The 14,043-nt window shown below is 31.8% G+C and overlaps 1 long non-coding RNA gene across 1 annotated transcript in view; it reads right to left on the minus strand.

Annotated features, from left to right (window-relative positions):
* Positions 1–13,729, minus strand: part of LOC114330867 (uncharacterized) — a 45,990-nt gene extending 32,261 nt beyond the window's left edge. The window contains exons 1-2 of the long non-coding RNA XR_007699191.1: positions 13,631–13,729; positions 365–555 (exon numbers count right to left, since the gene is read on the minus strand). This is a non-coding gene — a long non-coding RNA (uncharacterized LOC114330867). The remainder of the gene's footprint in view (positions 1–364; positions 556–13,630) is intronic.
* Between the last annotated feature and the right edge of the window lie 314 nt (positions 13,730–14,043).

A 14,043-nucleotide genomic window follows, 5' to 3' on the forward strand; every position in this document is an offset into this window, starting at 1 on the left:
TCTTAATGTAAATCTGTATCATAATGAAGTTCATTATGATACAGGTAGTGACATCATAATTGATATATTATAGTATGAGAATAGAAAAAACATCTTAATGTTAATAGGTCAGTAAATGAACATGAAATACGGCGATAAAGTAGGTTTGTTCCAACACAACGAGAAACCGTCCATGTAACGATCACCGTCCTGCGCAGTAAACAAAATAACCCATGGAACGCACGATATACAGACACAGAACGCAAGGAACGTATAATTTTATAGCAACGTGATCGTAACGTATTCGTTGTGTTGGAACAAACCTAGTGTAATTTTCAGTGTCAGCCCCAAATTACATGAAAATTTGAATTTAGGTTCCTCTTACCCTCCACTTTTGGACTTGTGCCGTTGGTTGCTTTTACTTGGGGGGGGGGGGGGTGAAAACCAACCCTTCTCCTCGTCACTACGGATTTGCTTGAACATTTGGATTTAGGTTCCTCTCATCCTCGACTTCACTTTTGGACCTGAGCACAGAGCTGCTCTTACTTGGAGGGTGAAAGCCACCTCTTCTCGGGGCTGAAAAAACATACGTTCAAAATAAGTCCGGAAATGGATAAATTGACTAATTCTAAGCAACTTTTGTTCTATGGAGTTTTTTAACTAATTCAATACTTTTCGAGTTATTCGTGATAATTTATGAAAATGTTAATTTTTCAACAACAAAAAAATACGTTTTCATACTGTTTTTCGGAAATAACTCAAAAAGTAAGTAGTTTATCGAAAAAATATTCTGAGCAAAAAAGCGAAAAAAATTATGTATGTATGAAGTCTATAATAGACCTAGTAGGAACAGAGTAGCTGTTGTAGTGTGAGCTCTAGCTCATGACAAAAGTAGCAAGCAAATTCAAAATCGAATACTTCAACGTGAAATAACCATAAATTGAAGCATTTTCAGGGAAAACTTATCAAAATTTTTTAAAGTGTTTAAAAAAAGCTCTATTTCTGTTTCTCATAAAAGTTTACGCTCAAATAAAGTTGGTTCCTTTTTCTGGTAACAAAAAATCGTGAACATCACTTCATAATAATTATCATTCCATTAAGATTGTTGGTTCGTAAAATATTAATGAAAACATACAATATTCTACCTAGTTGGCTACGACTTCGACATCATACTTGCTTAAATACTTGACATTACACTATTTTTATAGTTTCAGTTGCTTTAATCACTTCTTCAACTTACTTATATGAATTTTTGTAATGAGGAACTGATTAATATGGTTTTTGTGGTAGAAAAGTATAACAAATATGTGCTACTTAGTAATAATAATTTATCATCAGCATTTCCCTGATAGACGAAAACCAAGAAGAGAAACTGTTCAAAGTTTAGTAGAATGGTTTCAACGAATTAGAAACTATTGTAAATAAAATAAATAAATTAAATGTAATCCTTAGTGTTACTGAGAATCCGCATATTAGTACGACCGTTCTAATCATCCAAGTGTCTAGTGTCTAGTCCAGCGAAACCGTTTATTTGAAAATATTTTGAAAATACGGTCCTATAAATATATGCTCCAACTTTTACTTAAATAAATTTTTTTCGTATCTCTTACTATAAACGAGTAATTGGACTTCCTCGCACTAATGTGAGGAAGTCCACTAAACCTGTATGTATCAATATTTAGCATCAATGTATCAATCTATCAATACTTCAATATTTTAGCAGATGTCGCTACGACACCCGTATCATGTTCTTTCGTTGTGAATCGATACTAGCAGCCCGATTTGTTTCAGGTTGTTCAGAGATAGTCATAATATGAGGAGCAGACTTTCAAATCGCACTTTGTCCATTTTCTACATTTTTCAGATGTTGAGAAAAACTGCCACTTCGTTATTAATAAAGTTAAAAAACACACAAAGCATGAAAAAATGTACTTTTCAACGAAAATTTTCGTTTATAAATTTGCAAAAGCCTGTGTGTTATTGCGTTGCCGCTCCTGCCATACTCAGATCAGATTTATCGATGGATGCTTATGTAGTTTTTTCTTCTGAATCCAAATCTGAAAACGGCATTTCGATATTTTTAACCGTCTTCGAGATAATCGACCTCAAAATCTAAAATGTGAGGTCACAATCCATTTATTTTCTGCCGACACACTACACCTCAGCTGAAATCGTTGCTAGTAAGTAGGCTAGTTTTTTAATATCGATTTGTTAAGCAAAGCATAGGTTATTTACATTGAAGTTTGACACTTCGTGAATGTCAAACTAAATTTTAAATTAAGTATTAATAAAATATCAATGACATTTGATAGTGAATTTAATTATTATATAAAATAAATAAGATGTTCAAAAATACAATTTGAGTATATTTTAAAAGCAATAATTTATTAACAGCTTTAAAAAGGTTTAAATGATAAATGGACTGTTACATTCGTTATGAAATGAAAATTGTTATTATTGGGACCGTGCAAGTTCGGAAAAGCGACACCTGGTTTGTACGCTCTGCACTTTTATTCGCACTTTTAATTATATTGGCCAATCATATGGTCCTGGTTACTGGATAATTGTCAAGGCCATAGTCCAAAAAAAATAATAAGAAGAAAAAATAAGATTTAGATTATGTTATTAAAACGTAAATAATTGTATGTAGTAAATATAAATTAGTTATTAAAATGCACTACTGCAAGCAAAATACAATTAATTAAATTTACCTTTATATAATAATTGCATATCATATCAATATTGTGGAGCAATATATAATTTTTCTTCTTAAATGACAATAGGTATGAAATGTACGTCAATTTGACAATTTCAATTGACAATAATATGAATTATTTAAGAAACTTGCAATTTTTCTCCGCTATTTGCGCACGATCGTTTCGCGTATCCCTTCCAAGTACTTGCACACCGCGAATAGTCGGTTCGCTAAACTCGACACAACTTGCTAGTGAGTTTAGTAGGTAATTTTTTTGTTTTTTGCCAATTTTGCCAAAATTGGCAAGATTACTAATTATTTAGTAGGTACTTAATAACTATTTAGTAATTATTTTTTTTTGCAAAATTGGCAAAATTATTGACTAAAATCACTAGCCAGTTGTGTCTGAGTTTAGCGAACCGACTATATGAAATAATATTGTTTGGAATAAAAAATTATGGTCTGATATGTGCAATTACATCCTTCTAATGAAAAAAAATATTTGAAGATTTTTCTCAAATTATGGATAACAACAACATTTTCATTTATAACTCTTTTATTTTTAATTTGACGAAGAACAGATATTCTTCATAAAAAGCTCTTCATGCTCTAAGATTTATGATGCAACCATCATATATAAGATTATATTAATTTTATACCAGGTATATAAGAATATGAATTTCGATCAAGAGTAAAGTGCCTTTATAGTTCATAACATTTAAATTAGAATGATATAATTGCACATTAAAACATAATTATTAATTCTAAACAACTTTTCAACAAAGTTTTCGTTATGATAATGCTCGCTTTTTCAGCTTGTTTATTATCAATTTGCCTTGTTTATAACACACTTAATTAGTTTTAAAAAAAAATTTTTTTTGATGAACAAAACGCCATTTGATTGTCTTTAACACGTTGACGGACAGAACGTCTATAGACGTCTAATTTTCATTGATGTAATGTGACACAACGTCTACAGACGTCGTTTTTAAAATAACGAGTTTTGACAAAAATGTCACATTACATCTATGGTTCATTCCACCAACATACGACTGTTTTGGATTATCGCGACAACGAATATTTCAGTGTGCAACATAAGAAGTACGAAAGTAAATGGCTCTAAATTATTCCAATAAACAGCAATGTAATTTGCAATTTATTTTCGTTCTTCATATTTTGCACAATAAAATATTCGTTGTCGAAATAATCCAACACAGTCGTATATTCGTGGAATAGGGTATACAGATGCATATTAAATGTGACATGATGTCCATGGTCGTCATCCACATGTTTACAAAAAATTTTAAAAACTCAACTCAAAAAATTCAACCATTTCCCTAATCTACTTTGAAAAATATAAAATAGTGTCACAACACTTGCTTATATATTTGGCGCACTGTCGTCAACGTGTTTAAGGACAAAATGTAGTTTGATTGTCCCTAACTGATTAAAATAAAAATATGAACTAAAGATGCATTTTTGCGTGTTTGGAAAGCAATATATAAAATTTAAAAAAAATCATATGGCATGGATGTCGTCCTCCAGAAGGCAGAAACTTTCTTCTTCATCTTCACAGCTTTTTCTTCTTAACAGCATGCTTCATTGGCAATTCTGGCAGAACTATGTTACTTTGGTTGAAGTAAACTTAAAAAACTTTTTAGAAGAGTCATTATTTCTGTACAAAACCTCTGTTGCCTATATGTTGGTTTTACTGATGCCTATAACTTTTTTGAGTGAAAGTACTGCAGGCTTTATGTCATACAAAGTCCAATCAGAGCCTAGCTTACGCATTTGTCCTTTCTTAAATCAGTTTTTTTTAGAAAGCCAGTCAACGCGGAAATTATTTCTACCTTACCTCTTCCTGCTTCATGCTCAAGCCATGTATAAAAAACAGGAGGTTTTGTTAAAATATCTGCCACACAAAATGCAAAATATAGTCGGTACATGGTAAAATAGCATTGTAAGACAAACGAATCGCATTTTGTCCAAAATAGTGCTATTCGTTTGTCTCTCGGTAATGGACAAAATGCGTTTTGTTTATCTAGGTGATTTTTGAAGCCAAAAATATACGTGAAATAGTACGCTTGGAATGTCTAGGAGTGTGTAAATTAATGAATGATGTTTTGTCGAATCCAATGCCACCTCTAAGTCAAAATGTCAAAATATGGACAAAGTGCGATTTGAGAGTCTGCTCCTCTGATAAGAACCTAACAAGGTTCGAAACCGGTTAGAGTGCTTATGGCATTCTCTGAACGAACTGAAATATAAGACGGCTCTTGTATCGTTTTACAACGAAATTATTATGTATATTTATATCTGTATGTATCAATTTATGGGAATATGGGAGATATAACTGTATGGAGAATAAAGTTCAACCATGACTTATAGCAATATTGCAAAGAATCCTAACGTCGGTCAGTAGGAAGACCACGTAAGAGGTGGACAGACTAAGTGTGAACCGATGCTAAAGAGATATTGAGGGTGGACAACTGTAGGAGAGAGAAGAGCAGCCAGGGAGAGAGATACTTGGAGGCAGATACTCGGGGAGGCGAGAGCCCGATTTGGGCTGTAGCGCCATAGGAGAGAAAGAGGGGAGATATAACTGAGTAAGCACTTACTAAGAAATAAGGAATGAAAAGGAGATATACCGCGTAATTACGTTTACACTAATTTTATTATATAGATATATATGTACAATTGATTAAAAATAACGTAATATGTTATATATACAGAGAGGTTCAAAATTATGCAATAAATTCATTTTTTCGAGAACAGACCACTTTGGAGAAAAATCCCGAGACAGTTCGATTTTTATTTTCAAGTTATGATTTTTTAGCATACACATAATAGTAGTGACGGCATCCATCTCGACGTGATGAAGTAATCGATGATTTATTAAATGAGAATAGGGGTCGTCTACTAGCTCATTTGAAAGGTTGTTCAATTCTCTATTCAGTAATATAAACAATAACATATTTAGATAGGGTGTCCAAAACTATTTTTTAATTAAAAGAATTGACACAAAAAGAAGAATGTATTTAATTTATTTAATTCAAAATACATTTTACTGTTGTCAGTAAACAGAAAAAAATGTATTTAATATTATTCATTAAAGAAATTTACTTGACAAATTAACATTGCTTTTCGTTCAAATGAAATGTTTAAACTGCCAAGTGGCAGCTTGAATATTGAATTATCGAATGCGAAAAGCAATGTTTATTTGTCAACTAAACATTTTTTTCTCTTTTTTAACAGCAGGAAAATGTTATTTGAATTAAAGAAATTACATACATATCTACTTCTTGTTATGACAATTTATTAAATTCAAAAATTATTATTTTGGACACCCTGTATGAATAATTGGGTTAATGCTTATATTACTGAATAGAGAATTGAATAACCTTTCAAATAAGCTAGCACATGATGCCTATTCTTATTTAAAAAATCATCGATTACGTTATCACGCCCAGATGGATATGGTATATCACTGGTATGATGTATCTGCCAAAAAATCATAATTTAAAAATAAAAATCGATCTGTCTCGGGATTTTTCTCCAAAGTATTCTATTCTCGAAAAAATTAATGTATTCCATAATTTTGCACCTCTCTATATATTATACAGGGGCGTCATTTGGTCGTCCAGGGGGGGCACCTGCCCCCCCCCCCTGACCCTAAAAAATGACTGAAATTTACAAAAAATGCATCAATATTCATCATAACATCATCTATAATGATGTATTGTATATATAGTGCTTGCCCCCCCCCCAAACAAAATTTCAAATGACGCTCCTGATATTATATTATATAATGATATTATATCAACTACTATTGTTATTTTAATCGAACAATAAATAAAAATATTATCACCTAAAAAATAACCTTGTTTAAGTAATACATAAGTAATTTTTAAAAATTCATAAAGACGGCTACACTAATATAAAACGACCATAGTACTTAGACCTTGAGCCAATATAGTCGATGAATTTTATCAAGTTTCCAGCCTTATTACCATAGTTGTCAACAGTCGTACTGATATACTATATGCAAGGTACGATAATAATAGGAATGTAAATAAAATGGGCCGCGTTTGTAGATAATTATCACCATTAAAATTGTATTTATAAATTTGTACACCTATTCATATTTACACGGTTATATTCGTTCACCAGTATACACTGATAATATTAATTTATCCGTTCCGTCTTGACTTTTCATTATCAAAGCAAAAACCTTTTTAAAAAATGGAAAATTTAAATAAATTTTAAATATTGTGATCTTGACATAAATTTTTAAACAACTAGTGATAATATTAAAGAATATTCGCTTACTCAAGGAATGAATTTGACATGTCAATATCAGTTACAACTAATTCAAACTCTCACACAAGTAGATTCGACAATAGAAAAGGCTTTAAATATGATGTCAACTTACTACAAACAAAACTCATTAAAACCACACCTTACTTCTTCTTCTAAAAGTGCCTATCTTCTGGAGATGTTGGCGACCACATTGACCAATCTTATTCTATTTACGGCAGCTCGAAATAGATCAGTTGACGTTAGACCAGTCCACTTCCTAAGATTGGCCAGCCAGGATATACGTCTACGTCCAGGGCCTCTCCTGCCCTCAATCTTGCCTTGTAGAATCAACTGCAGCAGTCGATATTTTTCATTACGCATAATGTGGCCAAAGTAAGCCAATTTTCTGTTCTTTACGGTGTTAATTATTTCTTTGTCTTTTCCTAGCCTCTGGAGAATAGTTATATTAGCCTTAGCCACCTTACTAAAACCCAAGTATTATATCAACAACCATTTGACGCAAGTAAATATGACTGTAACTTGAGAGAGACAACACTTGGAACGTACTGATAGGCCCAAATATCTTAAAGTCATACTAGAACGGTCACTAACATATAAATTCCACTGTCAGGGTACAAGACAAAAGGTCACTACGAGAAACAACCTTCTGCGCAACTTGTAAGAAGCAAGTGGTGTGCAAACCTACAGGTCTTAAAATCAACAGCTGAGGCCTTATGTTTCTCAGCAGGGAAATATGCTTGTCCCGTCTGGGGTAGATTTAGACATGACCAACAAGTCACCACTGCATTAAACGAAACATGTAGAAAAGCTACCACTTTATCCCCACTGTACCGAGCAGCTGGATTGACATCACCAGAAAGACGTAGCATTATGTGGAGAAGTTCAGGCAAACTTTAGATGAAAGACACCAATAATTATACAGGTTTGACGAACCGTCAGGAACCAGCCGGCTTAAATCAAGGAAACATCAGCATCGAACTACCCGAACTGTTCCCTCTATACCCAGAACCACCTCATGAAATGAACCTGGACTATAGACCCTGGCACCTGAACCATACGCACTAGCGTTGCCTCTGTAAAACAGAACCTCATTAAATGGAGTACAACGATTCACCTTGTGAACGTGGGGAAATACAGAATGTGGAACACCTGATTACCAACGACGCGTTGAAGAACGTGTTAAAGCGGTTTACCAATTTAAACGTCGGCAAAGAGAGATAGAAAATGTTTAATCGTGAAAAGGAAACAGAACACATTTGGCACCCCAAAGTGGCGGCTCGTAGCCTTAGAGACAGGGTCGGCAAGGTTTTTGCATCCTCAGATAGGAATATAAAAGTACTGTAAAATTAATAAATTAAAATCAGTCGGACCATCATGTCCCCAAGAATCTGTCCCCACACCGTCAACGAGCGGTAGAAATTTTATTCCATTTTGTGTCCAGTCGAAAGGGGGACACTTTAACACCTGTATGTTAAATTTATTTGAACTGTCTCACTTTACCGACAATTCATCGGAAAAAGGTCCAGGCTCCTCAGGACATTAACAATAGTGTACAGAGGCAATAAACTAGGGTTTGGTATTAGCTTAAAGATCATAAATAACAAATTTTGAGAGAAATTTCGCTATTTCACGTTGCGTTGAATCTATTTCACTTTGCGTTGAATCCAGTCGCCAGTTTTTATCTTTTTCTGTTACATTTTTCTATTTCACTCAGCCTGCCGCGCCAACGCTCTGTGGGATTTCTTTTTAAACCGCATTAAATGGTTTATAAAGACATAACGAAGCACTTTGTGAATTTGGGAAAATACAGCCCAGAAATACAGAAAATACAAAGGATGAAGATGTAGCCCGATACTGGGCAGAAAAACTGTAGTTGGATCCAGACTCAAAAGTAAAAAGTAGGTACAAATAATTCATCCTTTATCGGTTATTATATCTAAATGCGCGTTCCCACAACTCAACTTTAGTTGACCAATTTTAGTTGATCAACAAAAGTTGAAAACAGGTTGAATTAATTATTGTTCACATATTTCAATAATTAAAATTGAATCAACAAGTGAAACCAAAAATAAAGTTGAACGTCATTGTGCTTGAAAATGTATATGTTACAGTTCAAGTTGATTCTCAGTTAGAGTTGACTATTCCTAGTTCGAGTCAACTCAAACTAAAACGAGCAGTAAAAGTTGATTTGAAAAAATTTAATTCAACTTTTACTAGTTAAAGTAGACTCTTCCTAACCCTTGTTAGTGAAAGTAGATCTCGGGAAAAAGAGAATTAACTCTTACTAGTTTGAGTTGACTATTCCTGAATATATTCAGTAACTGTAGAATCACCTGCGCTTTTTGATGCGTGTGCATCTCTTTGTTTTCACTGTTATCAACTCTATAACACTTTATTTCTAGAATCTGGTGCTTGTTTTTGTGATGGTTCCGCTTTTGAAATTTTCAAATACTTAGTTTTTATTTCTTTTTTAATTTTAGGTGTTTCAAAAGTTTTTATGACTTTCGAGTTACTATTGATTGTTTTTAAAATGCCACACACCCATGCGGATCTTCTTCATGAGAAGCTAAGAGATGAGCGTTTGAGGTCACAAGCAAATAATTTGACACTATCAAAAGCAAATATGAAGAAGAATTCATTAAAAAAGTCAGAAAGCTAAAGGCTAAATCTAAAAAGAAAGTAATCATCACACGTTTTTTAAAAGATATGATGTTATTGAAGTGAATAGTGTTTCTAAATTGATCCACCCTGTGACTGAAATGAGATTGATTAGGTATTATGTACATGACAGTGACGTATCTCAGTTCTGAATGAAGCACACATATGCACAGAACATGGAGGAAGAAATACAGTGAATAATCAACTAAAGACAAAGTATGAAAGATCACAGTAAAAGATATTGCGCTTTTTATAACCTTATGTGAGCCCTGCATTCAATAGTTGAAACACAAAAAGAAAGGAATGGTCGTTAAGCAATTAGTATTCAGTGAAATGAACTCTCGGTGCCGGTCAGGAACTGGACAAGAATTTTTCAGATGCTCCTGCCAGATAAAGTGCATGTCCAACAAATGTTTCTGCGAGAAGAAAAATGTGAAATGCAATTCAAAATGCCACAGCTTTTTGCCATGTGGCAACAAATAATAAAAAGTTTATTTAAACTATTTACTAGTTTACACTTTAGATTTTTAGATGCATATCTACTCATCCCAGTTGGAGTGCACTTTAACTATGGTCTGTTTTTAAACCAAGAGGAGTAATTCAAATTTGACGCGCTGTGATGCTTGTTTGTAATTGGTCCAACCTCAGACAAGTTTACGAAATTATGAAATTTTGACACTATACTGGCATTTCATATCGGCGATTTTTTGTGTTTTCTGTATTATTCCTTTAATTTTTAGATTTTTAGTGTACTTTCATAAAAAAACAGTTGTTTTCAGAACTCTTTAGCGACCTATTAGTGTAATATAATATGCATGGATTACTGTCGAAGGCCGATATGATCAATCAAAAAAGAAGATGTATCTGGTGATTTTTCTAGTGACGTTCTTGGGTGTGAATCTGTCTTTTTAGTTTACTCCTCCTGGTTTAAAAACAAACCATAGTAAATGTTAACTTAATAATTGGGAAGAATCAACTCTTACTAAATGGCATTGGGAAGAGTATACTCTTCCTAGTTGGAGTCTACTTTTACTAGGAAATGTTGAATAAAAATGTGCAATGTGCATGTTATATTTAAAATCAACTTTTACTAAAACCAGCCGTTTGAGTTGACTCGAACCAGGAATAGTCAACTCCAACTGTAGAATCAACTTGAACTGTAACATATACATTCTTGCAGTTTTTCTAAGAACTGACAATAGTTGTTAATAATATGAACAATATGTCATAATAAATTTTGTTTTTGGGTGAGACAGTGGATTCTAAAACGACATAGATTGGAAGCATCAAAACATTGCTCAAGGGTCTAGCGTTAGAGTATTAGGAAGATTATAGAAACCATTTACGAATGTCAGAAGAAAAATTCAAAAAGCTGCTGTTGAAAGTGGAGGCTGTTATAAAAAAAAATTTATAACACATTAATGAATATTTATTGCAAAAGGGTCATGCAAATGTTATTATTTTTATATGTTGCCCAAATTACAAAAAAAAAACATTGAAATTGGTCCATTTAACAAAGATATTGCAATCTATTCTCCCACCAATTGTCAGGCAAAAAGTTTTCATTTATTTTATTTATTTATTATTTTTAATGTTTATTTATAACGCAAATAACAATTTTTTGCAAATTTGTTTTTAAAGCTTTATTTATCATTATTTAAATAAGTTAAGGGTCAAATTTAATTTAGTAAGTCTTAAATGAAAGCTTTTTCTGTCATCTTTGCATCTTCATAAAAATCTTCATAAAAACATTAATCACCGCAGCAGTTAAAAAAGTAAATTCTGTGCAAAAATTGCCCATTTTTCACTATTTAAACAAGGATCCCCTTAAATAAATCAGATCTTTCTTGAAAATATCTTTTGTTTTCACCTAACTTTGATATAAAATTTATTCCAACCTGTACGGAATTACATTTTGATTTTATTTTATTTGATCAGGCTAATTAGAGTAGTTAGTAATAAAAGGTTTAACGATCTGCAGATATTGAGCTCGGGAAAAAGTTTGGAATTTCAAAAACTAGTTGTAAAAAGGTACCCAAAATTTTCCCTTTAATATTTAAGGTTCAAACCATGTTTTACGTAATAACAAAAACATTAGCATTAAAAAATATTTTTTGAAAATTTTATAGTAATCTTACCCTTTAAAAACATTGAAAATTGATTAGAAATGAGGTTAGAATATTATATTGATTCTAACCTCAATCTATCTTTAACAACCAATTTATATTTATGTAAATCTTATTAATAAATAATCATTTCGTTGTGAATCGAAACAAGTTTAGTTTTAGTTAGTTCATAGAGCGCCAAAAGTGCTCTAACTAGTTTCAACTCTTGGTAGAGGCTCTTCAGAGAGCACATTATTTGATTCTCTCTGAACCACTAAAATTCTGGCCGTCAGCCTCGACCCACAAACGAAAGATTATGATAGCATGGATGCCGTGGCGGCATCTGCTAAAGACTAGCGAAAGTTTTACTTTTAATATTAACAATATTAAACTATTAAACAGAACTAATCTTCTGGTTAACACCATTGGCACAGTAAAATTCCAACAAAGATTGGTTCGATTCGTTTTGCTTGCAAATTTTTAGAAGCCACGATTGGTGTAACCAGAATATTAGTTCTGATAAAGTTTTATTTTTAATATTGTTAATATTAAAAGTAAAACTTTCGTTAGTAAATCCTAATATTTGAATGCTCTGAGTATGAGGATGTTTTTTCTGACTATGAGTTAGTGGAATTAATGTAGTTTTTACTTACGGAAAAATCAAACAAGATAGAACTTTTATAATTGCATTAAGAAATGTATAATAAACAACATATCAAAATGTTCTATTCCAAAAATCGTTGCTTAATTTTTTTTATTAAACAAATGAACTGCAAAATTAGTTGTTTTTTAAAATACCAACGAAAATATAAATTTTAGAAAAAAAAACTGACTTGACCATTGAACAATTCAAAAAATTGTACAAATAAAATCATATTATAAAATTTAATCTTTATTTATAACGAAATAATCAAATTAAATTATACAAATTGGAAATGAAAGAAGAACAGTAAAGCTATGTTGTAGTTATACTACAAAGTATCGTGTGGGCAGAAATTAGGACTTACATGAATGTTGTTTAAAGATTATTTAAAAATGTGTTACTAATACAATTTTAAATATAAAAATCTCAAACTTGCACAAATTACTTTTCAAACATCGTACTAAACGACATTTCATTAAAACAAAAAAAAATCTCAACAATTTTATTCAAATGATACGACGTCTCAAAATATATAATTTTTGAAAACTTTGTACTTACTACTACTTTTAAGAGGATATTACTCAAATTTAAAGGGCTAATTAATTATAAACAACTTTTCATAATAACAATGATCGGTATTGTAAAATGTAAGGTACTTTACTCTTGAACGAAATTCATATTTTTTGACATAACTCGTATAAAATTGATAAAATTTTATATGTGATTTTAGATTCTAGACCATGCAGAGCAATTTATGAAGAATAACTTTTTCGTAAAATTGATAATAAAATAGTTTCCCATATGGATCCAAGTTACGCAGACATACTGTATAAGAGTTAATAATTTTTTTTATTTTTCAAATTGTAATATCAGACTCGGCTTCAGCATAATATAGAAACATTTTTGATCAAAGTAAAATGATGAATTCAGCGATATTTTTAAAATTATTTATACAAAACAGTTTTTATTTTTTAAACAATTAATGTACAATTAGCGGCTAAATCTGTGAGTAGAAAATGTTTACTTTAACCTATTTATAAACTAACAAAAAATGTTTTAGAAAAATATAAGCTTGTTTGATTTTTACTCTTCCCTCTCTAAAATTTTTATTAAAATATTTTTAAGTAATTTCATTATATACTCCAAATGATTAAAATAATATTCACATAAATAATTCCAATTCACATTAACTTAATGAAGATCTATCAATTACCTATGTTTAATACTTACAAGGGTAAAAATGACACCGGGACACTACAGAGACCAAAAGAAGTTTTTCACTTGTCGCTGTGGGCGTAGTACCTGTACTATGTGACACGTAACCGCTAGCATAAGTACTCTACCGTTGCGTCACATCTCTTATCAACAAACACCTGTATAAGAGGGGCAGATTATCAGCGTTACAATTTCAAACGCGACTAAAGTGTTTACTCCAGATTATAATGTAATCCAGAGCTTCATTGTTTTTAGATCGTTGGGTATTTTTCTTTAGTTTAGATAATGCATTGTGCTACTGATGGTATGATTGTCTGACTGAAACAGAAAGGTGCTTGATGTCACGTGGAAAAAATTATTCTTCTTCTTCACGTGCCATATCAGAATTATATGACGTTGGCGATCACCATTGCAATATGGAATATGGC

This window comes from Diabrotica virgifera, chromosome 7 (assembly GCF_917563875.1).
Source record: "Diabrotica virgifera virgifera chromosome 7, PGI_DIABVI_V3a".
Taxonomy (NCBI): Eukaryota; Metazoa; Arthropoda; class Insecta; order Coleoptera; family Chrysomelidae; genus Diabrotica; species Diabrotica virgifera.